Genomic DNA, 20,258 nt, shown 5'->3' with positions numbered 1-20,258 from the left:
AACAGCCTACCCCATTTTAACACTTTTTGTATGCGAATGTCTGTGTCTCTCTATAGCTGCATGCCATTCAAATTATAGCATTTGTCGGATTGGGTCGGATTGGATTTGTTAATTGTCACGTGTACCGAGGTACAGTGAAAAGTATTTTTCTGCAAGCAGCTCAACAGATCATTAAGTACATGGGAAGAAAAGGGAATAAAAGAAAATACATAAGAGGGCAACACAGATATACACTGTAACTACATCAGCATTGGCATCGGATGAAGCATACAGGGTGTAGTGTTAATAAGGTCAGTCAATAAGAGGGTCATTTAGGAGTCTGGTGACAGTGGGGAAGAAGCTGTTTTTGAGTCTGTTCGTGCGTGTTCTCGGACTTCTGTATCTACTGCCCAAAGTGAGTAAGCTGGGTGTGAGGGATCCTTGATTATGCTGCCCGCTTTCCCCAGGCAGCGGGAGATGTAGATGGAGTCAATGGATGGGAGGCAGGTTCGTGTGATGGACTGGGCGGTGTTCACGACTCTCTGAAGTTTCTTGCGGTCCTGGGCCGAGCAGTTGCCATACATACCAGGCTGTGATGCAGCCAGATAGGATGCTCTCTATGGTGCATCTATAAAAGTTGGTAAGGGTTAATGTGGACATGCTGAATTTTCTTAGTTTCCTGAGGAAGTGTAGACGTTCTTGGTGGTAGCATCGACGTGGGTGTACCAGGACAGACTTTTGGAGATGTGCACCCCTAGGAATTTGAAACTGCTAACCATCTCCACCTCGGCCCCGTTGATGCTGACAGGGGAGTGTACAGTACTTTGCTTCCTGAAGTCAATGACCAGCTCTTTAGTTTTGCTGGCATTGAGGGAGAGACTGTTGTCGTTACACCACTCCACTAGGTTCTCTATCTCCCTCCTGTATTCTGACTCGTTGTTATTCGAGATCCGGCCCACTATGGTCGTATCGTCAGCAAACTTGTAGAAGGAGTTGGAACCAAGTTTTGCCACACAGTCGTGTGTGTACAGGGAGTAGAGTAGGGGGCTAAGTACGCAGCCTTGCGGGGCCCCGGTATTGAGGACTATTGTGGAGGAGGTGTTCCAGAGAGAGATAGTGCCATAGCGGTAATGTCACTGGACTAGTCGGCCAAAGGCCCAGGTTAATGCTCGGGGTGGGTGGAGGGGCGTGGGAGAGCGGGAGTAAATGCAAAGTTAAATGAAATAAATAAATCAACAATTGAAAGTAACGGTGACCATGAAACAATCATCGATTTTGGTAAAAAGCCGTGTGGGTCACTAATGACCTTTAGGGCAGGAAATCTGCCGTCCTTATCTGATCTGGCCTACATGTGACTCCAGGCCCACAGCAATGTGATTGACTCTTAAATGCCTTCTAGCCACTCATTGAATCATGGAATTTACAGTGCAGAAGGAGGCCATTTGGCCCATCAAGTCTACACTGGCCCCTTAAGGAGCATCCTACCTAAGCCCACATCTCCAACCTATCCCCGCAACCCAGCAACCCCGTCTAATTTTTTTGCACCATTTATCACGGCCAATTCACCTAACCTGCACATCTTTGGGCTGTGGGAGGAATCCGGAGCACCCGGAGGAAACCCACGCCTACACGGGGAGAACGTGCAGACTCCACACACAGACAGCGACCCAAGCCGGGAATCGAACCTGGGACCCTGGCGCTGTGAAGCAACAGTGCTAACCACTGTGCTGCCGTGCGGCACTCAGCTTGGATGTAATTAGGGATGGATGACAATCGCTGGCCTTGTCGATGTCCACATACCGTGAAATAACTCATTGATTGCGTTGTCGTACTTCAAAAAACAGCAGGAGAGTTATCTCGATATCCTGCACAGTGTTTATCTCTCAGCCAATATCTCTGTGATAGGGGGGGGGGAGGAAGGATTATCTATTGTTTATTTCACTGCTGTTTGTGAGGCCTTGCTCAGTGAAGATTATTTTGTCCTGTTTGCCGACGTTACACAATGATAACATTGCGAAAATGCGTCTTTGGCAGTTTTTCAGAGTCTTGTGAGGACATGCACGAGGTTACATAACTAGATGTTCCGTCCAATATAAAAGTAATTAGAATGGGCGTGGGTGGGTAACATCTGCGGCTGTGTCACCTCTGGCCTCCCTCTGGGCACGTCGGGTGTTGTGGGTTCAGCGCAGACGGTCCTCGAAGCAATACTGGACCAAATCTCAACGCCTGCCTCCAGGTGAGTTAGAACATAGAACATAGAACATAGAACGATACAGCGCAGTACAGGCCCTTCGGCCCTCGATGTTGCACCGACATGGAGAAAAAAAAAAAAACTAAAGGCCATCTAACCTACACTATGCCCTTATCCCGCTTTCATTCAAGCAGCGCTTCTGAGGAGTGCCAACACCTGCCGGGCCCCTGATTGAGCTTGGCCCTCGATGGGGTATGAGGATGTTCAGAGGGACGGCCGGGATGGGCTCCCAGATGACCAGAGGCCGTCTGAGAGTTCATTTTTTAAAAATATATTTTTTCTCGTTTTTTTGTTTTCCATTTATTTGCAGTAACGTTCGCCAAGGCCATCGCACAACACTCAAGAGGGATCTTCAAAAATGGGTAAGGAGAAAGGAAAAAATATACGACAAACAAACAGGTGACATGGAAGAGTAAAACTGGAGGTGCCGTGGGGGCACTTTATTTCTGTGCCCCCGGCCACAACTGTCCTGTTATAATTATGTACATGCTGCCTCCTGGTACTGGAACCTATTGGGGGCTTGTTTTGCACCACCCTGGCGTGCCTCAGTGTTATGATCACGCCCATGCGTGTCCCCGCTACTTGGCCCTTCTGGCTCACTGCTTGTCCTGTGTTTTGCTTGATTTCCGCCCTCCACTACCCTCCTGTAATCCCCTTTCTCTCCTCTGCCACCCCTCCCCTCTTTCTTATCTACTTCCGGGACAGGATTCTCCATTTGGGAGACTAAGGGAGGGATCCCCCCCCCCCCCCCCCCCCCCCCCCGGCCGGGGTGGGAAATCGGCGGGGGGGGGGGGGGGGGGGGGGGGGGTGGCATGAATCCCGCCCCCGCCGGCTGCCGGATTCTCCGGCGCCGGGGATTTGGCGGGTGTGGGAATCGCGTTGCGCCGGTCGGCGGCCGCTGGCAGGCCCCCCCCCCCCCCCCCCCCACCCCAGCGATTCACCGGCCCACAATGGGCCGAGTGGCTGCCATTTTTTGCCAGCGTAAATTAGAGTAGGTCCTTACCAGCAGGACCTGGCAGCGCGGGCGGCCTCCGGGATCCTCGTGGGGGAGCGGGGGGATCTGGCCCCGGGTGGGTGTCCCCACCGTGGCCTGGCCTGCGATCGGGGCCCACCGATCCGCGGGTGGGCCTGTGCTGTGGGGGCACTTTATTCCTCCGCCTCAGCCGCTGTGGTCCACCGCCATGGACGATGCGGAGTCGAACCCTCCCCGGCTTGCGCTGGGATGATGCCAGCACATGCTGGCGTTCCCGCGCATGCGCCAATCCGGCACCAGGTCAGCGCAACATCGAGGGCCGAAGGGCCTGTACTGCGCTGTAATGTTCTATGTCCTAACTCACGCCGGCCGGCGCGGCACAAACCACTCCGGGGTTGGCCTAGCCCCTGAAGGTGCGGAGGATTCTGCACCCTTGTGGTGGCCCGACGCCGGAGTGGTTCACGCCACTCCGTCCCGCCGGAGTTTCCCGCCCTGACGATTACGGCAGAATTCTGCCCGTTAATGTTGTCGATGGGACTGAATTGTGTGCTGTTCCCATTCCCGTTGGGGGCGCTGTTTGATAAGCGAGTCAGGACTTACAAACGCCCCAGCGCTGCCGGCGTGAAGTCAGAGTAATTCCCGGCCCAGTGGGCCTTCTACCCGCTGGGGCCAGAGTTAGCGCTAAACAGCCTGGCAGCTGGAGCAGTTTTTAAGCGCTCCACTTACCACACACTCTCCGCAGAGAAGATCTGACCCCCCCCCCCCCCTCCTCCCCCCCGCCGGGTCTGGACCACAGCTCAGTGCCAGGGAGGAGCGGAGGGACACCCTCTTCCCCAGCGTGGGCCGCCGACTCAAGCCTGCCCTCCTGAACACTGCCTGGGTGGCACTGCCAGCCTCGCCAGGAGGAGGCAGCTGTCGATCCGGAGCGGTGGGGGTCACTAGTGAGACCTCTGGCCTGAGAGGGGCAGAGAACCAGGGAGGGTTCCACAGGCCAAGGTGCCGGTTCCTTCAGCTCTGCCGTTTCCCGGCTTCCTCTGCAGTGGGGCAGCGCTTCTGAGGAGTGCCAACACCTGCCGGGCCCCTGATTGAGCTTGGCCCTCGATGGGGTATGAGGATGTCCAAAGGGACGGCCGGGATGGGCTCCCAGATGACCAGAGGCCGTCTGAGAATTCAAAGGACCCAGGCAGCTCTCAGCAGTGTGAGCAGCTCGGAGCCTGTAAGTAGCAGCAGAGAGGTGGCAGCAATGGCGGTCTGAGCCAGGCTACTCTGCTCCCGAGTGGGACACCCCAAGCCCGGGCAGCCACCAAGTCACTACCCGCTACTGCCCCCAGCCCGGGCAGCCACCCCCCCCCCCCCCCCCCCCCCAGCAAGCCCGGCAGTTTTCAATGGTTTCCAGTGTCTTGCAGCCTCCCACTCTCCCTCCACAGCCACGATGCTCGGGTCCAAGTTGGTAAAACATTGTAGCAAACCCTAACCTCCGTCAGAGAGGGGTGGAGCTTCACGGAAGGGCGGAGCACACTGTTTCCAACCCGTTAATCACATTTAAATGCATACAAATGCAAGTTTTGGATGCCTCCCCCCCCCCCCCCCCCCCCCCCCGGCACGAGGCGCATACCCTTGTTTTCGTCGCCAGGGAGGGACCAGACCATGGCGCCCGAATCAGCACCAGGTCCAAACCTTGATTTTTGGAGGACGCCCAATTTTCTGCCCGGTCGCGATTAACGTTTCTGGAGGCGGAGAATCCAGCCCTTTGAGGCAGGGTTCCCTTCTGGTACCTCCCCATTCAGTTATAACATCAACTGGGATGGTAACAGACAACAGATTTCAAAAATAAGGGCCGGGATTCTCCCCTACCCGGGGCCGGAGTGTTTGGTGCTCCACCGGCTGGCGTAGAAGGCCTTTGGCGCCACGCCAGCTGGGGCCGAAGGGACTTCGCCGGCCAGCGGAAGTCCGCGCTTGCGCCGGAGCATCAGCGGCTGCTGATGTCATCCCCGTGCATACGTAGGGGAAGGGGCCACTTCCGCTTCCGCCATAGTGAAGACTATGGCAAAGGCGGAAGGAAAAGAGTGGCCCCACGGCACAGGCCAGCCCGCCAATCAATGGGCCCCAATCATGGGCCAGGCCACCGTGGGGGCACCCCCCCGGGGCCAGATTGCCCCGCGCCCCACCCCAGGACCCCGGAGCCCGTCCGCGCCGTCTTGTCCCGCCGGTAAGGTAGGTGGTTTAATCCACGCTGGCGGGAGAGGCATGACAGCGGCGGGACTTCGGCCCATTGCGGACCGGAGAATTGCCAGGGGGGGGGGAGGGGCCGCTGACCGGCGTGGAGCGATTCCCGCCCCCGCCGAATCTCGGGTGGCGGAGAATTCGGGATACGGTGGGGGCGGGATTGACCCTGGCCCCGGGCGATTTTCCGACCCAGCGGTGGGTTGGAGAATCCCGCCCAAGATCTTTATCTGCTGATTGGCTTGTCTGCAGAATCTCCATGTTGCTTCCATGTTCCTCCTCGCTGTTCAACGTTTTGGCCGGCTCCCAATTACAACGTGTTGTTCATTCATTCATTTGGCCGGGATTCTCCAACCCTCCGGGCCGGAATTGCGGCTGGCGGGGGGGGGGGGGGGGGGGGGGGGGGGGGGGGGGGGGGCCGGGATTCTCCAACCCTCCGGGCCGGAATTGGGGCGGGGGGGGGGGGGGGTCTGGGATTCTCCAACCCTCCGGGGGAATTGCGGCTGGCGTGGGGGCGGGATTCTCCAACCCGATCGGTGGGGCATTGCGATCTGGGAGGGACCTACCTTCCTCCGTGTGGGCCCGACTTTCCTGGAGAAAGTCCAGAGTGATGCTCCGTTTTGCTGGGGGCTAGCAGGGCCCCGGAGTGCTCCTCACAGCTCCGGCTGCTGATACGGAGTCCTGCACTTCCGGCCGCGGGTCCACGCATGCACGCGGCGGCCCCCTGTAGCGGCGGCCCCCTGTAGCGGCGGCCCCCTGCAGCGACGGCCCCCTGTAGCGGCGGCCCCCTGTAGCGGCGGCCCCCTGTAGCGGTGGCCCCCTGTAGCGGTGGCCCCCTGTAGCGGCGGCCCCCTGTAGCGGTGGCCCCCTGTAGCGGTGGCCCCCTGTAGCGGTGGCCCCCTGTAGTGGCGGCCCCCTGTAGCGGCGGCCCCCTGCAGCGGCGGCCCCCTGTAGCGGCGGCCCCCTGCAGCGGCGGCCCCCTGTAGCGGCGGCCCCCTGTAGCGGCGGCCCCCTGTAGCGGCGGCCCCCTGTAGCGGCGGCCCCCTGTAGCGGCGGCCCCCTGTAGCGGCGGCCCCCTGTAGCGGCGGCCCCCTGTAGCGGCGGCCCCGCAAAACATGGCGGACCCATACCGTGGGCTGGCCCCGACAATATAGGCCCCTCCGAGATCGCGTCCACCGATCGGTGGCCCCCGATCCCAAGCCTGGCTGTCCTGGAGGCCCCCCCCCCCGGGTGATGGATCCCCCCCCCCCCCCGGGGTGATGGATCCCCCCCCCTCCCCATCAAGGCGGCCGCTGGCTGAGTCCGCAGCCGCTACTCTGAGCTCCTGCCAGGTGGAACCATAAGTGAACATAGGGCCTCACGGTAGCATGGTGGTTAGCATCAATGCTTCACAGCTCCAGGGTCCCAGGTTCGATTCCCGGCTGGGTCACTGTCTGTGTGGAGTCTGCATGTCCTCCCCGTGTGTGCGTGGGTTTCCTCCGGGTGCTCCGGTTTCCTCCCACAGTCCAAAGATGTGCGGGTTAGGTGGATTGGCCATGCTAAATTGCCCGTAGTGTAAGGTTAATGGGGGGATTGTTGGGTTACGGGGTTACGTGGGTTTAAGTGGGGTGATCATGGCTCGGCACAACATTGAGGGCCGAAGGGCCTGTTCTGTGCTGTACTGTTCTATGTTCTATGTTCTATGAACCATGCCGGCGGGAATTCGGCCAGCTGTCAGCAGAGAAACACCGTGGGGGCGCCTTTCAATGGCCCCCGACCGGCGGCGTGTCGATCGACCGTGCGCGCACCATTCGCAGTTATTCTCCGGAATCGCTAGAGCGGCGTCGGACCTGATCGCGGGTCTGTTGCCCATTCTCCGCCCCCGTGCCGAATAGCTCACTCTGGAGAGGCGCAGTCCTCCATGTGGAATAGCCCTATCCGCTCAGCGGAGGCCTCAAACCGCAATGCATGAGCCCTGAGTAAATTTCCTGTGCTGACTTCAAGGCCTCACTTTGATACAGAAGCTGCACGTCACGGAGGACATGCAATCTGAACGCTTCCATTGTGCTCACCAAGTTTGGCGAACCTCCAGCTTGCCACATTTACTCCCTCAGCCGCCGTACAACGCAATGCGACCTGGCACAATAATTGCCAACCCCAGCCAAAGCTGACCTTTGGTCAGTGATCGCTTGCGTGTACCTGGTATTGTCCTGAAACACCATTGTTTTCCTGCTGTCCCTTCCAGTTCCGCGATTCCCTCGTTAAACTGTCATCAATTTCCTGTTTAACAAATTCAACGGCCTTTGAAAATATTCGCCAGCGGTGTAAAGGTGTCGGGTTTCCGCGCCGACAAATTCTCCTGGTGTTTCTACCACTCCCCCAGCCCGTGATCACTCCGACTACAAACTTTCCTGCCCGGGTCTCACAGTGGATTTTGGCCACAACCTGGCTCCCAGCCCTAAACCTGCAGCAACTCCCTCAGAACTTTCCTCAACAAAGTTCAACAAAGTTCAAACATTTTTGCTCATTTTAAAAGTTAATTCCACATAGGAATGTTTTAAAGATTTTGAAACTTTAACCTTTGTGCTGTTAAAATCTTGACAATTGCAATGAAATTAACCACTTTGCTTTAAAAATGGACTGGGCAAAAACAGATTGTGCAGAGAGTGTCAGTGAGATGTGGGTTAAGAAGAGAACTGTGCTGTTTGATTATGGTGGAATTCAGAGAGTTTGTCCAATAGATAAGGCGCACTGGACTTTAACCCGGTTAAGTGTCTCATGCAGTGGAAAAGCAAGCAGGACTGACTGTGATACAAACAAGGCGACGTCAACTCATTGAAATGAAAAATGAAAATCGCTTATTGTCACGAGTAGACTTCAATGAAGTTACTGTGAAAAGCCCCTAGTCGCCACATTCCGGCGCCTGTCCGGGGAGGCTGGTACGGGAATCGAACCGTGCTGCTGGCCTGCTTTAAAAGCTAGCGATTTAGCCCAGTGAGCTAAACCAGCCCCTACTGGACTGAAGGCATTGGAGGCTCAGCGAGGTTCCTCCGACAGCACCTTCCAAACTCGCAACCTCTACCATCCAGAAGGGCACAGGCAGCAGATACCTGGGAACCCCACCACCCGGAGGTTCCCCTTCAAGTCGCTCACCACCTCGACGTGGAAATATACCGGCCGTTCCTTCACTGTCGCTGGGTCAAAATCCTGGAACTCCCTCCCTAACAGCACTGTGGGTGTACCTACACCACATGGACTGTGGTGGTTCAAGAAGACAGTTCACCACCACCTTCTCGAGGGGCAATAAATACTTTCTGGTCATTGTGGCTGACATTTTGTGAAAAGGATGTGTGGCCCGATTCAGCTGGCCTGACCCAAGCCCTAATCTGCCCTCCCACGCCTGCTCTAAGCAGGAACCCTCTCTCTCTCTCTCTCTCTCTCTCTCGAGGTGCGTGGGACCAGCCAGGAATTTTCCCGGTTTCCACCACCCAACGCGGTGATGAAACTTCAGGCCAAATAGTTCATCGAGTTCATTGTGTCATTCTGCCTGTGACGTCATCATAAGCATCCCACAATGGATCGGATTTGGCGTTTCCGTTTCCAAACCCTTCCCTCCGCAACAAATCCTCTCCCTCTCCATCCATTGAATTGGATATTCTGCCTTTTTGAGTTTCGGATCAGTTTGTGCATCGATAGCATCCCACGATTTGATGACGGAGCCACACAAAATATTAAGTGGGGCAGTTTGCATGTTTGTACTGCTAGGATTGCAGAATAGACCCCCAAACAATTTTTTTAATTTGTAAAACTGTGAGGAAAGAATACTTCACCCCAGGAGTAACAACTCTAACCAACTTTTATGTTAAAACAAACTTTCATTTAAACACTGAGTTAACCACAGTAACATCAAAGAAATAGCTACAATTCCAATTAAGCAACCCAAACCGTTCAAATGCCACTTATGAATAAAGTTAACAAACAGATTACTTGCTCAGTTGTGTAGAGACTTTTGGAGAGAGAACCCTTTCTCAGTACACGTCTGTTCAACCTACCAGCGTTTGGGAAACTGCTGTTCTACTTAAAATCCTTCTGTCTTGTCAGATTCAAATCCGATGGGAAACTGCAAAATTACAGACAGACTCAGCTCCTCCCGTTAATTACATAATTGGTATCCCCCTAAGATGTCACATGACCTGCTTAGTGAGGACTAAACACCATCCCCCATAAATTATCTACTCTCCAGGGAATCTCCAGCAATTGTAACAATATTGCATTCGATATGTAAATAAGTAGAATCAATCATGACCTCACATTTTACAACTTCTTAATTATAGCTTTAGCAGACACACAGTTTGGGTAACTTAATCTAGGTTCTCTAATAATATTCCTGTAACAAATATATGGCCTTATACCAGGTTTTTAATAACATTACTACCACAATTATAAAGTACAGTATAAATACAATGGGCTGGATTCACCGCTTTTGACACCAGTGGAGGAACTGTGGCATTTTACGATGAAAATAAATCGGCGCCGATCCTGCGATCGGGATTAGCAGCCGTGCTGGGTAAACCCCCCCCCCCCGGCTCCCATGCCTGGATTACGGCCAGACAACGGCCGCGCATGCGCATGGCGATGACGTGCTGTAAAACATGGCGACAGCCGTGTGCGGATACAACCTGCCAGATAATGACCCCCCCCCCCCCCATGGCCACCCCTTGACCACCCCCCACCAGTCCCCCCAGCCCTCGTGGAAGCCCCCCCCCCTCGGCCCGCAGCATGGCTGCCCGACTGTGGCAGCGCCCGGTCGGGAACCCGGACCATCGGGGCTGGGTCACCGGCGGTGGGCCTTCAGGTGATGCACCAACGCCTTCCGACTTTGATGACGCCATCTCGGAGGGGGCGGAGGATAGACAACTGGCGTCAAACCTCCAATTTGGACGTCAGAGGGGATTTTCTGGAAGATCGCCGATTACGAAATCATCATTCTACTCTTTGTGAGGTTTTTTTCTTCTCAGTCAATCATCCAACTATTCTGGCTGGCGCACACACAATCCTTGGACGGCTTGTTGAAGCCTGCCCAAAGGTTGAACTATGGATATTAAACTCCCCGACACGACTGCAATGTGGGTGTCATTCCTTCACAGGCGCTTCTTAATCTCATCAGTCATGTGGGATCTGAACAGATCCCATGTTAATAATTTGCATTCCTCATGTAGTCCTCTTCTGCACATTATTGATCCATAACTTCATTCCACCTCCATCCATCCAACCGTTCCAGAGACATGCGCAGGATCATAAAAACATGGCGGCAGGAGTAGACCATTCGGCCCATCGAGCCTGCTCCACCATTCCATACGACCATGGCTGATCATCCATTGCAATACCGTTTCCTCGCATTGCCATCGGCGTTTAGAAATCTGTGAATCTCAGTGGGATAGAGAATTCCAAAGATTCACAACCCTCTGTGCAAAGAGATTTCTCCGCATCTGGGTCCTCAGTGGCATCTATTGTGAAATTGTGCCCCCTGGTTCTAGACTCCCCGACCAGGGGAAACACCTTACCTGTGTCTATCCCTGTCTAGTCCTTTAAATATTTTGCAGGGGTATTTTCTATCGGCACGAAAACCCTTGCCGGGGACTTGACTCTCCGCGTTTCCTGTTAAGTCTCAAAATTGCCCTGGGCGTTAAGTCCGTTCTGTAGGCTAGCACCACCTTGTCTGTTGTTTTCACCAGGGCTGTCTTCAAACCTTTCCGCTCCATGGTTCACCTTGGGCAAATCGGAATTGGGGAGTTTTCATCCTCATTGCCGACGTGATCTGACAGATCCTCGTGTTCATGCTGCTCCCTGGTGATGCATCGCCGGAATCTAGTCAATTTGGCTGTGGTGAATGTAATATATATATGTATATATGTTAATTCACACAGTCTTTGTAAGCGCAGTAGCACTATCCTACCACTAGGGGGAGTAGCGCTGGGAGTACTCAGGAACATGTACCGGGCTCCACCCTTGGCTCCGCCCACGACTCCTCCCCCTACTGCAGCTGTATAAATACCCTTGTCCAGAGTCAGCCTGAGTTCACTAAGAGTTCATCAACAGGTAACAGGCTGGCTCTGAAGTAAGTCGATTAAAGCCTAGATTCTTATCGGAAACACGTGTCTGGTGAATTGATGGTTCCATCATTGGCATTGAGGTCTCGTAGCCTCTGAGTGATCTTGGTCTTCAGACACAACTCTAGACAGTCTCATCCGTTAAAGCAGCAACACCGACTAGCTGTTGGTCTGCAATGTTTGTTGGACTTGTGGCTTGATTGGGCTCAGGTAAGTGCGTCGAATATGCATAGCCTTTCTGGTGACCAGGTAACTATCCTGGCGATTTTCAAGGACCCGTTCCGATACATGTTCCTCAGAATCAGGCCAGCGGTGGGTTCCAGTTCTCTCGGCCCATCGGGCATCGTCTTTAGGGCGAATTCCTTTGTCTTTCATTCTCCCACCAGGTTTCCCTCAGCTCTGGACCTCCCGCTGCAGCTGGGTTATTTGACGTGTGAGCAAATGTTGTGACTTTAGCTCGAAAGCAGCTTCGCACTTCATTTTTATCCCAGGACCCATCCCTGCTGGCTGTCCAACACGCGTGGTCAGCCCTGTTGTGGGCGTGACCTAAACTTTCATACATCGCCTTGGCAACATGGCCCCTGTATCACCAGCCTGGCCCCATACACTGACCTATGAGGTCTCAGGTGCCAAGTTGAGGCAGACCCCGAATGTGAGAACTCCATTGGACTCAAAACGTTAACTCTGCCTCTCTCTCCCTTGGGGAGGATGGTGTTGGCCACTCGTAGGCTTGAGGCCTTCCATGACTGGGCGGCATGGTGGCACGGTGGTGAGCACTGCTGCCTCACAGCGTTAGGGTCCCAGCTTCAATTCCGGCCTTGGGTGATTGTCTGTGCGGAGTTTGCACGCTCTCCCTGCTTCTGGGTCGGGTTCCTCCGGGTGCTCCGGTTTCCTCCCACAGTCCAAAGACGTGCAGGTTAGGTTCTAGAGTGGAAATAATGTGGAACTAGCTACCACAGGCATCAGGTGAGGCAAATACATTTAAGGGCAAACTGGATAGACATTGAGGGGGAAGGTCTGTTCCTGTGGGGTGAGGTGAAGGGGGTGGGAGGGGGCTAGCCTGGAATGCAAACACCAGTCTTGATCATTTGGGCTGAATGATTGTGTAATACGTGAAAGTCGGATGGAGCAAAATCCTTGGTTAAGCAATGAGCAGTTTGACCCTGTGGGAACGGCCACTGCTTCCGGCGGTGGAAGGGGAGGGTAGGATTGGGGACATATATGGATGGCTGAGAGAGCGGGGGGGGGGGGGGGGGGGGGGGGGTACTCAAGCGGTGGGGATCAAGGAGAAATGGGAGGAGGAGCTGCGAGGGGGGGGGGGATAGGACAGGGAGTGTGGAATGAGGCAGTGCGTAGGGTGAATTTGACCTCCTCGTGTGCGAGGATGAGTTTGATACAGTTTAAGGTCGCACACAGGGTGCCCCTGATTCGGGCGAGGATGAGTGGGTTCTTCCAGAGGGCGGCAGACGAGTGTGAGGAGTGTGGGCGAGGACCAGCAAACCACACGCGCATGTGCTGGGGGGTGTGAGAAGTTAGAGAGATACTGGGCGGGAGTGTTTGGGACACAGGCGGAGACTGTGGGGGGTGGAGACTGGGCCGGACCCGGTGGTGGCCATTGTTGGGATACCAGAAAAGCTGGAGCTGGGTAGAGGGGAGGAAGGCCGACATTGTGGTCTTCGCCTCTGTGGTTGCTGCGGAGGATTTTGATGCAATGGCGGCCGCCAATGCCGCTGGGGTTGGGGGCCGGGCTAGGGGGCCGGGCTAGGGGGCCGCCAACGCCGCTGGGGTTGGGGGCCGGGCTTGGGGACCGGGCTAGGGGGCCGGGCTAGGGGGCCGGGCTAGGGGACCGGGCTAGGGGGCCGGGCTAGGGGACCGGGCTAGGGGGTCGGGCTTGGGGACCGGGCTAGGGGGTCGGGCTAGGGGGCCGGGCTAGGGGGCCGGGCTAGGGGGCCGGGCTTGGGGACCGGGCTAGGGGGCCGGGCTAGGGGGTCGGGCTAGGGGGCCGGGCTAGGGGGCCGGGCTAGGGGGCCGGGCTAGGGGGCCGGGCTTGGGGACCGGAAGGGGCCGGGCTAGGGGAATGCCAACGCCGCTGGGGTTGGGGGCCGGGCTAGGGGGCCGGGCTAGGGGACCGGGCTAGGGGGCCGGGCTAGGGGGCCGGGCTAGGGGGCCGGGCTTGGGGACCGGGCTAGGGGGCCGGGCTAGGGGAATGCCAACGCCGCTGGGCTTGGGGGCCGGGCTAGGGGACCGGGCTAGGGGGCCGGGCTAGGGGGCCGGGCTAGGGGACCGGGCTAGGGGGCCGGGCTTGGGGACCGGGCTAGGGGGCCGGGCTAGGGGGCCGGGCTTGGGGACCGGGCTAGGGGGCCGGGCTAGGGGGCCGGGCTAGGGGGCCGGGCTAGGGGGCCGGGCTTGGGGACCGGGCTCGGGGGCCGGGCTAGGGGACCGCCAACGCCGCTGGGGTTGGGGGCCGGGCGAGGGGACCGGGCTAGGGGGGCGGGCTAGGGGGCCGGGCTAGGGGGTCGGCTAGGGGGTCGGGCTTGGGGACCGGGCTAGGGGGTCGGGCTAGGGGGCCGGGCTAGGGGGCCGGGCTAGGGGGTCGGGCTAGGGGGCCGGGCTAGGGGGCCGGGCTAGGGGGCCGGGCTAGGGGCCGGGCTAGGGGGGCCGGGCTAGGGGGTCGGGCTAGGGGGTCGGGCTAGGGAGCCGGGCTTGGGGACCGGGCTAGGGGGCCGGGCTAGGGGAATGCCAACGACGCTGGGGTTGGGGGCCTGGCTAGGGGGCCGGGCTTGGGGGCCGGGCTAGGGGGCCGGGCTAGGGGGTCGGGCTAGGGGGTCGGGCTAGGGAGCCGGGCTTGGGGGCCGGGCTAGGGGACCGGGCTAGGGGGCCGTGCTAGGGGGCCGGGCTAGGGGGTCGGGCTAGGGGGTCGGGCTAGGGGGCCGGGCTTGGGGACCGGGCTAGGGGGTCGGGCTAGGGGGCCGGGCTAGGGGGCCGGGCTAGGGGGCCGGGCTAGGGGGCCGGGCTAGGGGGCCGGGCTAGGGGGCCGCCAACGCCGCTGGGGTTGGGGGCCGGGCTAGGGGGTCGGGCTAGGGGAATGCCAACGCCGCTGGGGTTGGGGGCCGGGCTAGGGGGCCGGGCTAGGGGAATGCCAACGCCGCTGGGGTTGGGGGCCGGGCTAGGGGGCCGGGCTAGGGGAATGCCAACGACGCTGGGGTTGGGGGCCGGGCTAGGGGGCCTGGCTTGGGGGCCGGGCTAGGGGACCGGGCTAGGGGGCCGGGCTAGGGGGCTGGGCTAGGGGGTCGGGCTAGGGGGTCGGGCTAGGGGGCCGGGCTTGGGAACCGGGCTAGGGGGCCGGGCTAGGGGGTCGGGCTAGGGGGTCGGGCTAGGGGGCCGGGCTAGGGGGCCGGGCTAGGGGGCCGGGCTAGGGGGCCGGGCTAGGGGGCCGGGCTTGGGGACCGGGCTAGGGGGCCGGGCTAGGGGACCGCCAACGCCGCTGGGGTTGGGGGCCGGGCGAGGGGACCGGGCTAGGGGGTCGGGCTAGGGGGCCGGGCTAGGGGGTCGGGCTAGGGGGTCGGGCTTGGGGACCGGGCTAGGGGGTCGGGCTAGGGGGCCGGGCTAGGGGGCCGGGCTAGGGGGCCGGGCTAGGGGGCCGGGCTAGGGGGCCGGGCTAGGGGGCCGGGCTAGGGGTCCGGGCTAGGGGGTCGGGCTAGGGGGTCGGGCTAGGGAGCCGGGCTTGGGGACCGGGCTAGGGGGCCGGGCTAGGGGAATGCCAACGCCGCTGGGGTTGGGGGCCGGGCTAGGGGGCCGGGCTAGGGGAATGCCAACGACGCTGGGGTTGGGGGCCCGGCTAGGGGGCCGGGCTTGGGGGCCGGGCTAGGGGGCCGGGCTAGGGGGTCGGGCTAGGGGGTCGGGCTAGGGAGCCGGGCTTGGGGGCCGGGCGAGGGGACCGGGCTAGGGGGTCGGGCTAGGGGGCCGGGCTAGGGGGTCGGGCTAGGGGGTCGGGCTAGGGGGCCGGGCTTGGGGACCGGGCTAGGGGGTCGGGCTAGGGGGCGGGCTAGGGGGTCGGGCTAGGGGGCCGGGCTAGGGGGCCGGGCTAGGGGGCCGGGCTAGGGGGCCGCCAACGCCGCTGGGGTTGGGGGCCGGGCTAGGGGGTCGGGCTAGGGGAATGCCAACGCCGCTGGGGTTGGGGGCCGGGCTAGGGGGCCGGGCTAGCGGAATGCCAACGCCGCTGGGGTTGGGGGCCGGGCTAGGGGGCCGGGCTAGGGGGTCGGGCTAGGGGGTCGGGCTTGGGGACCGGGCTAGGGGGTCGGGCTAGGGGGCCGGGCTTGGGGACCGGGCTAGGGGAATGCCAACGCCGCTGGGGTTGGGGGCCGGGCTAGGGGGCCGGGCTAGGGGGCCGGGCTAGGGGGCCGGGCTAGGGGGCCACCAAAGCCGCTGGGGTTGGGGGCCGGGCTAGGGACCGGGCTTGGGGGCCGGGCTAGGGGGCCGGGCTAGGGGGCCGGGCTAGGGGGCCGCCAACGCCGCTGGGGTTGGGGGCCAGGCTCGGGGACCTGTACAACTAACTTCCTCCGGTTGGAGAAATTTAAGTTTGAAGTGGGGGGGGGGAGGGTTTTTGAGGCACGGTGGGGATTGTTCGTGACCATGTTTGAGGAGTTGTTCGTCGCGGTGGGTGGGGACGGGGTGAAAAGGGAAAAAACGTGGAAAGAGTGTAACATTATGAGTTAGGGAGAGTATTCCCCAGATTATTGATGTTTTTGTATTGTTTGAATAAGTTTGGAATAAAATACATTAAAAAACCCAATGAGCGGCTTGTCAGAAAGTCAGATAATTTTCGGGGTTATTGTAGCAATCTTTGTTTAATTAAACTCCAGCGCGTTGGGTGGCTGCTTACTTATTGTTGTCTCTGATGGACCATAAACTGATTGTGATTGTGGGATAAGAATAAAAGTGCATTCACATTGGATTTGCCCGGCCTTCAATGCTACCCCAGAGTCTGCAGGATTTAATGATTATTCTCCTGAATGCAGCTGCGTACCACACCAAGGAAAAGAATTGTACAGGCATAAAAACTAAATTACCCATTTTTGACACTTTCCTTCATCAGCTGTAAGAATATTGGAGATCACAGAATTGTTACGGTGCAGAAGGAGGCCATTCGGCCCATAGTGTCCGCACTGGCTCGCACATGGCTCAGCACCATGCCCCTGCCTTTTCCCCGTACCCCTGCACACTGCTTCTGTTCAAATAATCATCTAATCCCCTCTTGAATGCCTCGGTTGTAGAATCCCCGCAGTGTAGAAGGAGGCCATTCGGCCCATCGAGTCTGCACCGACCCTCGGCCCACTCCACCACCCTATCCCCGTAACCCCACCTCATCATTGGACACTAAGGGGCAATTTACCATGGCCAATCCACCCAATCTGCACATCTTTGGACTGTAGGTGGAAACCGGAGCATCCGGAGGAAACCCACGCAGACACGGGGAGAACGTGCAGACTTCACAAGGTCTCAATCGAACGCAGGTCCCTGGTGCCTTGAGGCAGCAGCGCTAACCACTGTGTCGCCACACTTCCAGGCCGTGCATTCCACACCCCAACCAATCGCTGTGTGAAAATGTTTTTTTCTCACATCGCGTTGGCTTCCTTTTGGGAATCACTTTAAATCTGTTTCCTCTTGTTCTTGATCCTTTTAAGAGAGGGAAGTTTCTCCCTGTCTACTCTGTCCAGCCGCCCTCATGATTTTGAACATCTCTATCAAATCTCCCCTCAGCCTTCTCTCCAAGGAGAACAATCCCAACCTCTCCGATCTATCCTCATCACTGACGTTTCTCATCCCCAGAACCATTCTTGTAAACCTCTTCTGCGCTCTCTCCAATGCATCCTTCCTATCCTCTCCAATGCATCCTTTCTATACTCTCCAATGCATCCTTCCTATACACTCCAATGCATCCTTCCTATCCTCAACAATGCATCCTTCCTATCCTCTCCAATGCATCCTTCCTATACGCTCCAATGCATCCTTTCTATACTCTCCAATGCATCCTTCCTATACTCTCCAATGCATCCTTCCTATCCTCTCCAATGCATCCTTCCTATCCTCTCCAATGCATCCTTCCTATCCTCTCCAATGCATCCTTCCTATACTCTCCAATGCATCCTTCCTATCCTCTCCAATGCATCCTTCCTATCCTCTCCAATGCATCCTTCCTATACTCTCCAATGCATCCTTCCTATACGCTCCAATGCATCCTTCCTATCCTCTCCAATGCATCCTTCCTATCCTCTCCAATGCATCCTTCCTATACTCTCCAATGCATCCTTCCTATCCTCTCCAATGCATCCTTCCTATCCTCTCCAATGCATCCTTCCTATCCTCTCCAATGCATCCTTCCTATACTCTCCAATGCATCCTTCCTATACTCTCCAATGCATCCTTCCTATACTCTCCAATGCATCCTTCCTATCCTCTCCAATGCATCCTTCCTATACTCTCCAATGCATCCTTCCTAAACTCTCCAATGCATCCTTCCTATCATCTCCAATGCATCCTTCCTATCCTCTCCAATGCATCCTTCCTATACTCTCCAATGCATCCTTCCTATACTCTCCAATGCATCCTTCCTATCCTCTCCAATGCATCCTTCCTATACTCTCCAATGCATCCTTCCTATACTCTCCAATGCATCCTTCCTATCCTCTCCAATGCATCCTTCCTATCCTCTCCAATGCATCCTTCCTATCCTCTCCAATGCATCCTTCCTATACTCTCCAATGCATCCTTCCTATACACTCCAATGCATCCTTCCTATACTCTCCAATGCATCCTTCCTATACTCTCCAATGCATCCTTCCTAACCTCTCCAATGCATCATTCCTATACTCTCCAATGCATCCTTCCTATACTCTCCAATGCATCCTTCCTATACTCTCCAATGCATCCTTCCTATACTCTCCAATGCATCCTTCCTATACTCTCTAATGCATCCTTCCTAACCTCTCCAATGCATCATTCCTATACTCTCCAATGCATCCTTCCTATACTCTCCAATGCATCCTTCCTATACTCTCCAATGCATCCTTCCTATACTCTCCAATGCATCCTTCCTATACTCTCCAATGCATCCTTCCTATACTCTCCAATGCATCCTTCCTATATTCTCCAATGCATCCTTCCTATACTCTCCAATGCATCCTTCCTATGCACTCCAATGCATCCTTCCTATACTCTCCAATGCATCCTTCCTATACTCTCCAATGCATCCTTCCTATCCTCTCCAATGCATCCTTCCTATACTCTCCAATGCATCCTTCCTATACACTCCAATGCATCCTTCCTATACTCTCCAATGCATCCTTCCTATACACTCCAGTGCATCCTTCCTATACTCTCCAATGCATCCTTCCTATACTCTCCAATGCATCCTTCCTATACTCTCCAATGCATCCTTCCTATACCCTCCAATGCATCCTTCCTATACTCTCCAATGCATCCTTCCTATAATCTCCAATGCATCCTTCCTATACTCTCCAATGCATCCTTCCTATATTCTCAAATGCATCCTTCCTATACTCTCCAATGCATCCTTCCTATGCTCTCCAATGCATCCTACCTATACACTCCAATGCATCCTTCCTATACTCTCTAATGCATCCTTCTTATACTCTCCAATGCATCCTTCCTATCCTCTCCAATGCATCCTTCCTATCCTCTCCAATGCATCCTTCCTATCCTCTCCAATGCATCCTTCCTATACTCTCCAATGCATCCTTCCTATACACTCCAATGCATCCTTCCTATACTCTCCAATGCATCCTTCCTATACTCTCCAATGCATCCTTCCTAACCTCTCCAATGCATCATTCCTATACTCTCCAATGCATCCTTCCTATACTCTCCAATGCATCCTTCCTATACTCTCCAATGCATCCTTCCTATACTCTCCAATGCATCCTTCCTATAATCTCCAATGCATCCTTCCTATACTCTCCAATGCATCCTTCCTATATTCTCCAATGCATCCTTCCTATGCACTCCAATGCATCCTTCCTATGCACTCCAATGCATCCTTCCTATACTCTCCAATGCATCCTTCCTATACTCTCCAATGCATCCTTCCTATCCTCTCCAATGCATCCTTCCTATACTCTCCAATGCATCCTTCCTATACACTCCAATGCATCCTTCCTATACTCTCCAATGCACCCTTCCTATACACTCCAGTGCATCCTTCCTATACTCTCCAATGCATCCTTCCTAAACTCTCCAATGCATCCTTCTTATAGCATGGGGCCCAGAACGATACACAATATTTCAGCTGAGATCTAACTAGTGTCTTGTATCGGTTCAGCATATTCTCCTTGCTCTCACACTCTATGCCCCTATTAATAAAGCCCAGGATACTATTTGCTTTATTAACTGCTCTCTCCACCTGTCCTGTCACCTTCAATGATCGATGTACATACACACCCAGGACCCTCTGCTCCTGTACCCCTTTCAGAATTTTACCCCTTATTTTATATTGTCTCTCCATGTTCGTCCTGCCAAATACATCACCTCGCACTTCTCTGCATTGAACTACATCTGCCCCCTGTTTGCCCACTCCACCAACCTGTCTTTGTCCTTCTGAACATAGAACATAGAACAGTACAGCACAGAACAGGCCCTTCGGCCCTCAATGTTGTGCCGAGCCATGATCACCCTACTCAAACCCACGTATCCACCCTATACCCGTAACCCAACAACCCCCCCCCCC

The sequence above is a fragment of the Scyliorhinus canicula genome, chromosome 10 (assembly GCF_902713615.1).
Source record: "Scyliorhinus canicula chromosome 10, sScyCan1.1, whole genome shotgun sequence".
In the NCBI taxonomy this organism is placed as follows: domain Eukaryota; kingdom Metazoa; phylum Chordata; class Chondrichthyes; order Carcharhiniformes; family Scyliorhinidae; genus Scyliorhinus; species Scyliorhinus canicula.
This window is presented reverse-complemented; position numbering follows the sequence as displayed.